This window comes from Theropithecus gelada, chromosome 4 (genome assembly GCF_003255815.1).
Source record: "Theropithecus gelada isolate Dixy chromosome 4, Tgel_1.0, whole genome shotgun sequence".
Lineage (NCBI taxonomy): Eukaryota > Metazoa > Chordata > Mammalia > Primates > Cercopithecidae > Theropithecus > Theropithecus gelada.
Window position 1 is genome coordinate 70,552,531 of NC_037671.1, and position 9,309 is coordinate 70,561,839.

Genomic DNA, 9,309 nt, shown 5'->3' on the forward strand with positions numbered 1-9,309 from the left:
TCTCAGGTTTGTCAAAGATCAGATGGCTGTAGATGTGTGGTATTATTTCTGAGGACTCTGTTCTGTTCCATTGGTCTATATCTCTGTTTTGGTACCAGTACCATGCTGTTTTGGTTACTGTAGCCTTGTAGTATAGTTTGAAGTCAGGTAGCGTGATGCCTCCAGCTTTGTTCTTTTGACTTAGGATTGTCTTGGAGATGCGGGCTCTTTTTTGGTTCCATATGAACTTTAAAGCAGTTTTTTCCAATTCTGTGAAGAAACTCATTGGTAGCTTGATGGGGATGGCATTGAATCTATAAATTACCTTGGGCAGTATGGCCATTTTCACGATATTGATTCTTCCTATCCATGAGCATGGTATGTTCTTCCATTTGTTTGTGTCCTCTTTTATTTCACTGAGCAGTGGTTTGTAGTTCTCCTTGAGGAGGTCCTTTACATCCCTTGTAAGTTGGATTCCTAGGTATTTGATTCTCTTTGAAGCAATTGTGAATGGAAGTTCATTCATGATTTGGCTCTCTGTTTGTCTGTTACTAGTGTATAAGAATGCTTGTGATTTTTGCACATTAATTTTGTATCCTGAGACTTTGCTGAAGTTGCTTATCAGCTTAAGGAGATTTTGGGCTGAGACAATGGGGTTTTCTAAATATACAATCATGTCATCTGCAAAGAGGGACAATTTGACTTCTTCTTTTCCTAACTGAATACCCTTGATTTCTTTCTCTTGCCTGATTGCCCTAGCCAGAACTTCCAACACTATGTTGAATAGGAGTGGTGAGAGAGGGCAACCCTGTCTTGTGCCAGTTTTCAAAGGGAATTTTTCCAGTTTTTGCCCATTCAGTATGATATTGGCTGTGGGTTTGTCATAAATAGCTCTTATTATTTTGAGGTACGTTCCATCAATACCGAATTTATTGAGCGTTTTTAGCATGAAGGGCTGTTGAATTTTGTCAAAAGCCTTTTCTGCATCTATTGAAATAATCATGTGGTTCTTGTCTTTGGTTCTGTTTATATGCTGGATTATGTTTATTGATTTGCGAATGTTGAACCAGCCTTGCATCCCAGGGATGAAGCCCACTTGATCATGGTGGATAAGCTTTTTGATGTGTTGCTGAATCCGGTTTGCCAGTATTTTATTGAGGATTTTTGCATCGATGTTCATCAGGGATATTGGTCTAAAATTCTCTTTTTTTGTTGTGTCTCTGCCAGGCTTTGGTATCAGGATGATGTTGGCCTCATAAAATGAGTTAGGGAGGATTCCCTCTTTTTCTATTGATTGGAATAGTTTCAGAAGGAATGGTACCAACTCCTCCTTGTACCTCTGGTAGAATTCAGCTGTGAATCCATCTGGTCCTGGACTTTTTTTGGTTGGTAGGCTATTAATTGTTGCCTCGATTTCAGAGCCTGCTATTGGTCTATTCAGGGATTCAACTTCTTCCTGGTTTAGTCTTGGAAGAGTGTAAGTGTCCAGGAAATTATCCATTTCTTCTAGATTTTCCAGTTGATTTGCGTAGAGGTGTTTATAGTATTCTCTGATGGTAGTTTGTATTTCTGTGGGGTCGGTGGTGATATCCCCTTTTTCATTTTTAATTGCGTCGATTTGATTCTTCTCTCTTTTCTTCTTTATTAGTCTTGCTAGTGGTCTGTCAATTTTGTTGACCTTTTCAAAAAACCAACTCCTGGATTCATTGATTTTTTGGAGGGTTTTTTGTGTCTCTATCTCCTTCAGTTCTGCTCTGATCTTAGTTATTTCTAGCCTTCTGCTAGCTTTCGAATGTGTTTGCTCTTGCTTCTCTAGTTCTTTTAATTGCGATGTTAGAGTGTCAATTTTAGATCTTTCCTGCTTTCTCTTGTGGGCATTTAGTGCTATAAATTTCCCTCTACACACTGCTTTAAATGTGTCCCAGAGATTCTGGTATGTTGTATCTTTGTTCTCATTGGTTTCAAAGAACATCTTTATTTCTGCCTTCATTTCGTTATGTACCCAGTAGTCATTCAGGAGCAGGTTGTTCAGTTTCCATGTAGTTGAGCGGTTTTGATTGAGTTTCTTAGTCCTGAGTTCTAGTTTGATTGCACTGTGGTCTGAGAGACAGTTTGTTATAATTTCTGTTCTTGTACATTTGCTGAGGAGTGCTTTACTTCCAATTACGTGGTCAATTTTGGAATAAGTACGATGTGGTGCTGAGAAGAATGTATATTCTGTTGATTTGGGGTGGAGAGTTCTATAGATGTCTATTAGGTCTGCTTGCTGCAGAGATGAGTTCAATTCCTGGATATCCTTGTTAACTTTCTGTCTCGTTGATCTGTCTAATGTTGACAATGGAGTGTTGAAGTCTCCCATTATTATTGTATGGGAGTCTAAGTCTCTTTGTAAGTCTCTAAGGACTTGCTTTATGAATCTGGGTGCTCCTGTATTGGGTGCATATATATTTAGGATAGTTAGCTCTTCCTGTTGAATTGATCCCTTTACCATTATGTAATGGCCTTCTTTGTCTCTTTTGATCTTTGATGGTTTAAAGTCTGTTTTATCAGAGACTAGGATTGCAACCCCCGCTTTTTTTTGTTCTCCATTTGCTTGGTAAATCTTCCTCCATCCCTTTATTTTGAGCCTATGTATGTCTCTGCGTGTGAGATGGGTCTCCTGAATACAGCAGACTGATGGGTCTTGACTCTTTATCCAGTTTGCCAGTCTGTGTCTCTTAATTGGAGCATTTAGTCCATTTACATTTAAGGTTAAGATTGTTATGTGTGAACTTGATCCTGCCATTATGATATTAACTGGTTATTTTGCTCATTAGTTGATGCAGTTTCTTCCTAGCCTCGATGGTCTTTACATTTTGGCATGTTTTTGAGATGGCTGGTACCGGTTGTTCCTTTCCATGTTGAGTGCTTCCTTCAGGGTCTCTTGTAAGGCAGGCCTAGTGGTGACAAAATCTCTAAGCATTTGCTTATCTGTAAAGGATTTTATTTCTCCTTCACTTATGAAACTTAGTTTGGCTGGATATGAAATTCTGGGTTTAAAATTCTTTTCTTTAAGAATGTTGAATATTGGCCCCCACTCTCTTCTGGCTTGGAGAGTTTCTGCCGAGAGATCTGCTGTGAGTCTGATGGGCTTCCCTTTGTGGGTAACCCGACCTTTCTCTCTGGCTGCCCTTAAGATTTTTTCCTTCATTTCAACTTTGGTGAATCTGGCAATTATGTGTCTTGGAGTTGCTCTTCTCGAGGAGTATCTTTGTGGCGTTCTCTGTATTTCCTGGATTTGAATGTTGGCCTGCCCTACTAGGTTGGGGAAGTTCTCCTGGATGATATCCTGAAGAGTGTTTTCCAACTTGGTTCCATTTTCCCCCTCACTTTCAGGCACCCCAATCAGACGTAGATTTGGTCTTTTTACATAATCCCATACTTCTTGCAGGCTTTGTTCATTTCTTTTTCTTCTTTTTTCTTTTGGTTTCTCTTCTCGCTTCATTTCATTCATTTGATCCTCAATCGCTGATACTCTTTCTTCCAGTTGATCGAGTCGGTTACTGAAGCTTGTGCATTTGTCACGTATTTCTCGTGTCATGGTTTTCATCTCTTTCATTTCGTTTATGACCTTCTCTGCATTAATTAGTCTAGCCGTCAATTCTTCCACTTTTTTTTCAAGATTTTTAGTTTCTTTGCGCTGGGTACGTAATTCCTCCTTTAGCTCTGAGAAATTTGATGGACTGAAGCCTTCTTCTCTCATCTCGTCAAAGTCATTCTCCGTCCAGCTTTGATCCGTTGCTGGCGATGAGCTGCGCTCCTTTGCCGGGGGAGATGCGCTCTTGTTTTTTGAATTTCCAGCTTTTCTGCCCTGCTTTTTCCCCATCTTTGTGGTTTTATCTGCCTCTGGTCTTTGATGATGGTGATGTACTGATGGGGTTTTGGTGTAGGTGTCCTTCCTGTTTGATAGTTTTCCTTCTAACAGTCAGGACCCTCAGCTGTAGGTCTGTTGGAGATTGCTTGAGGTCCACTCCAGACCCTGTTTGCCTGGGTAACAGCAGCAGAGGCTGCAGAAGATAGAATATTTCTGAACAGCAAGTGTACCTGTCTGATTCTTGCTTTGGAAGCTTCCTCTCAGGGGTGTACTCCACCCTGTGAGGTGTGGGGTGTCAGACTGCCCCTAGTGGGGGATGTCTCCCAGTTAGGCTACTCAGGGGTCAGGGACCCGCTTGAGCAGGGAGTCTGTCCCTTCTCAGATCTCAACCTCCGTGTTGGGAGATCCACTGCTCTCTTCAAAGCTGTCAGACAGAGTCGTTTGCGTCTGCAGAGGTGTCTGCTGCTTTGTTATTGTTTTCTGTGCCCTGCCTCCAGAGGTGGAGTCTACAGAGACAGGCAGGTTTCCTTGAGCTGCTGTGAGCTCCACCCAGTTCGAGCTTCCCAGCAGCTTTGTTTACCTACTTAAGCCTCAGCAATGGCGGGCGCCCCTCCCCCAGCCTCGCTGCTGCCTTGCCGGTAGATCACAGACTGCTGTAATAGCAATGAGGGAGGCTCCGTGGGTGTGGGACCCTCCCGGCCAGGTGTGGGATATGATCTCCTGGTGTGCCTGTTTGCTCAAAGCGCAGTATTGGGGTGGGAGTTACCCGATTCTCCAGGTGTTGTGTGTCTCAGTTCCCCTGGCTAGGAAAAGGGATTCCCTTCCCCCTTGCGCTTCTCAGGTGAGGCAATGCCTCGCCCTGCTTCAGCTCTCGCTGGTCGGGCTGCAGCAGCTGACCAGTACCGATCGTCCGGCACTCCCCAGTGAGATGAACCCAGTACCTCAGTTGAAAATGCCGAAATCACCGGTCTTCTGTGTCGCTGGCGCTGGGAGTTGAAGACTGGAGCTGCTCCTATTCGGCCATCTTGCTCCGCCCCCCTAGAATTCACGCTACTGATTTTTATAGGTTGATTTTGTATGCTGCAATTTTACTGAATTCATATATTAGTTCTAACAGTTTTTGGTGGAGTCGTTAGACTTTTCTATATATAAAATCATGTAATCTGCAGAGACAATTTGACTTCTTCTTTTCCCATGTATTTCTTTCTCCTGCCTAGTTGTTCTGGCTAGGACTTCCAGTACTATGTTGAGTAGAAGTGGTGAAAGTAGTTGTCGTTGTTTTATTTCAGATCTCAAAGGAAAAGTTTTCAGCTTTTTCTCATTCAGTATGATGCTATCTGTGAGTTTGTCATATATGGCATTTATTGCATTGGGATATATACTTTCTATACCTCATTAGTTGAGAGTTTTTTCTTTTAATCATGAATGGATGTTGAATTTTGTCAGTTTTTTTCTGCATCTATGGAAACGATCATAGGGTTTTTGTCCTTCTTTCTGTTAATGCGATGCATCACATTATTGATTTGCGTATGTTGAACAAGTCCTGCATCCCTTGGATGAATCCCACTTGATCATAGTGAATGATCTTTTTGATATTCTATTGAATTCAGTTTGCTAGTGTTTTGTTGAGGATTTTTGCATGTATGTTCATCAGGAAACTCTATAGTTCTATTTTTTTAATTGTATCCTTGTCTGGTTTTGGCATGAAAGTAATACTGACCTCACAGAATAAGTTTGGAAGTGTTCTTTTCAATTTTCTAGCAGAGTTTGAGAATAATTTGTATTAGGTTTTCTTTAAATATTTGGTAGAATTCAGTAGTGAAGTTGTCAGGTCCCAGGCTTTTCTTCAATGAGAGACTTTTTATTACTGCTTCTAATTCCTCACTCAATATTGATCTGTTTAGATTTATTTCTCTTCATAATCCAGTCTAGGTAAGTTGTATGTGTCTAGGAATTTATATATTTCTTCTGGTTATTCAGTTTGTTAATGTATACTTATTCAAGCCTGATTTTATTTATTTGTGTCTTTCCTCTTTTTTTTTTTTTTTTTGGCTTAGTTAATGAATTGTTCTTTTTTTGTTTTTTGTTATTTTAGATAGAGTCTTGCTCTGTCACCCAGGCTGGAGTGCAATGGCATGATCTCTGCTTACTGCAACCTCTGCCAGTTGGGTTCAAGTGATGCTTGTGCCTCAGACTCCTGAGTAGCTGGGACTGCAGGCTTGCGCCACCATGCCCCACTAATTTTTGTATTTTTAGTAAAGACGGGGTTTTACCGTGTTGATCAGGCTGGTCTTGAACTCCTGACCTCAATTGATCCACCTGCCTCAGCCTCCCAAAGTGCTGGGATTATAGGTGTGAGCCACTGCGACTGGTCAAGAATTGTTCATTTTGTTTATCTTTTCTAAAAAACTGAGTCTTTGTTAATCTTTTGTATTGTTTTTCTAGTGTCCATTTCATTTATTTCTGGTCTGGTCTTTATTATTTTCTTTCTTCTCTTATTTTTTGTTTTAGCTTGTTCTTATTTTTATCCAGTTTCTTGAGTTACAACATTAAGTCGTTTATTAGAGATTGTTTTTCAACGAAGTTGTTTATTGGTGTAGTTCCCTTTTATAATAGTTTCTGGTATATCTCATAGGTTTTAGTATGTTATTTTTTCCATTTTCTTTTTTCTCAAGAAAATATTAAATTCTCCTTCTAATTTCTTCTTTGACGCATTGGTTATTTAGGAGCTTGTTTTTAAATTTCCATGCATTTGCAAAGTTTGTGAAGTTCCTCCTGTTATTGTTTCTAGTTTTATATCATTGTGGTCAGAAAATATACTTGATATGATCTCTATTTCCTTAAATTTGTTAGACTTCTTTTGTGGCCTAACATGTTTATCCTGGAGAGTATTCCATTTGCAGTTGAGAAGAATGTGTATTCCACAGCTATTTCACAGAATGTTCTGTAAATGTCTGTTAGGTCCATTTGGTCTGAAGAGCAGTCAAAATCCAATGTTTCTATGTTGATTTTCTGCTTGGATGATCTGTCCATTATTGAAAATGGGGTGTTGACATCCCCTCTTTTTTTCCCACTTCCTCCCAAACACATATTGCAAGTATCACAGAAAATTGTAACAACACAAGCAACTGGTTTTCAACACATAGTGAGCTCAAGCACGAAGGGTGAGTACTGAAGATCTACAGAGGTCAGACTGGGAGCCCTGCCACAGGAAGTTTGAACCTCTCAAAACAGCTCTTTCCTCCCACAGTCCAGGCTCATCACTTCTTCCTAATCTAAGGTGACTTATCCACACACAGAAATATAGGCTGCTCCATATATGTCAATAATTGCTCTGCTGTGTTTCACGAGGGATCTTCACAAGCCAAACCCTGGCTCAAATTCTGTACTGAAAGTTCCTGTTGCTGTCAAAGAACTCTTGCCCCTTCTGCACTACTTTGCTGCTGAAGCAACCTAGATCCCCTGTCTTCAACTTCTCCAGCTTCTGATCACTTGGCAGCCTACCATCATCAGTTCTTCTGGTGCTCTCAGAATCACTGGCGTACTTCTGCAGCTCTCTCTGACAACCTAGGGCTGCAGCAAGAGGCACAAAGCTCTCCTTCTCCAGATTCTGGCTTCCTTTATTCTTTCCCTTCCATCTCCTTGGTACATTTGTCCTGTGAGTGTTTGACTCTATCACTTTCAAAGCTGTGGTGTGATTCGGGTCTTTGGATGAGGCTTCATGCCCTGGCATAAGCAAACAGCCTGATACAGAGTGCCCTGCAGGGAATGGCTTTGAGGTATTTCCAGGGCCCTGAAGCTGCTAGAGCAAGTGGGCAACCCCAGTTTTCTTAAGGACTTTTTGATCCTGCTTCAGTTTCAGCTCCAATGTGGTTACCAACTTGCTTTTTAAAACTCTTGAGATCACATCAGTGCTGACATCAAAGCCTTCAGCCAACCTGGGAACTGACCAGGGCTCTGCAAATTCCTTATGTAAATACTGGATCTACAACATGGGTTCCCATGTCAGGCTTCTGGGCAGAGCACCAGGTGTCTCCATTTGCCTCCAAATTTTCCGGAATCAGATTGCTTTTTTTCTATCACTGCAGGGTGCTAGGGTAGAGAACCAGTGGCAGAAGCCATGTGTGGAAGCAGGATGGATGTTTGAAGAGCCTCAGGCTAAATCATGGAGCACCCAGCCCTCTTCTCTTTGATAGCAAGGGCAATCGGGCCATGTCTGCCAGCTTAGAGCTGCTCTGCAAACCCAGAAATCTGACACCTAGAGCAATAACTGCCCATAAGCATGCCGAACTCTCTCTAAACTGGTGATGAAATATGTCACTGGTGAAGGGACTAGTGGTTCCAGGGGAGCTGGACACCTGACACTGTGCTCTGGACATTGGATAAGAAGAAACAAGGGCCCCTATGCATGTAGCAGCAGGACGCCTGGAACCAAGGGGGTGTGGCCTGGGGTGCCAGGGCGCAAGGCCCTGCTTCAAGCTGAGGGCCCAGGGAGGAGCCGGTACCTCTCCACCTCTTGTAGCTCCCATTCCTCTGGCTCCTAGTCAGAATCGGGGTCCAGCTCCCAGCTGATAGGGCCTGGGCCTCCACCCCCTAGATCATGAACCCACAGTGAGCAATGGCAACACAGACATGCCAGTCTAGCTAGAGACTCAGAGTAACTGCCATGTCAATGCATATCAGCCTTCAGCATTCTACAACATGGCAGCAACCTGACATCTCCGCTTATTATTGTATTGTAGTCTCTTTAGATCTACTAATATTTGCTTTATATATTTGGGTGCACTGTTGCTGGGTGCATATATATTTATGATATATCCTGTTGCTGAACTGATTCCTTTTTCATTATATAATGATAAATATTTTGTTTCTATAGTTTTGGATTTAAAGTTAATTTTATTTGATGTAAGTGTAGCTTATATTCATCCCTTCACTTTCAGTCTATGTGTGTTCATACAGGTGAAGTGAGTTCTTATAAGCAGCATATAGTTGAGGCTTGATTTTTTAAAGAATTATTTAACCACTATATATCTTTTAATTAAATAATTTAATTCATTTATATTCAAGGTTATTATTGATTGGTAAGACTTACTCTTGCCATTTTGTTAAGTGTTTTCTGGTTGTTTTCTTTCTTTCTTTCTTTCTTTCTTTCTTTCTTTCTTTCTTTCTTTCTTTCTTTCTTTCTTTCTTTCTTTCTTTCTCTTTCTGGTTTCCTGGTTTTCTGTAGTGCTAAGCTTTGATTTTTTTTCTCTTTCTCACATTTATGGACTTGAGTATGTTAAACACCCTTGCATCCCTGGTATAAAACCCACTTGATCATGGTGTATTATCTTTTTGATATGCTGTTGGATGCAGTTAGCTAATATTTAGTATTTTGCTGAGGATTTTGCATCCATGTTCATCAGGGATATTGGTCTGTAGTCTTCCTTTTAAGTTGTCCTTTTCTGATTTTTGTATTAGGGTGGTACCGGCTTCAT

At 41.1% G+C, this 9,309-nt stretch overlaps 1 pseudogene; it reads right to left on the bottom strand.

Annotated features, from left to right (window-relative positions):
• Window positions 1–7,208: 7,208 nt before the first annotated feature.
• LOC112623769 lies at window positions 7,209–8,500 on the bottom strand (annotated as a pseudogene).
• Between the last annotated feature and the right edge of the window lie 809 nt (window positions 8,501–9,309).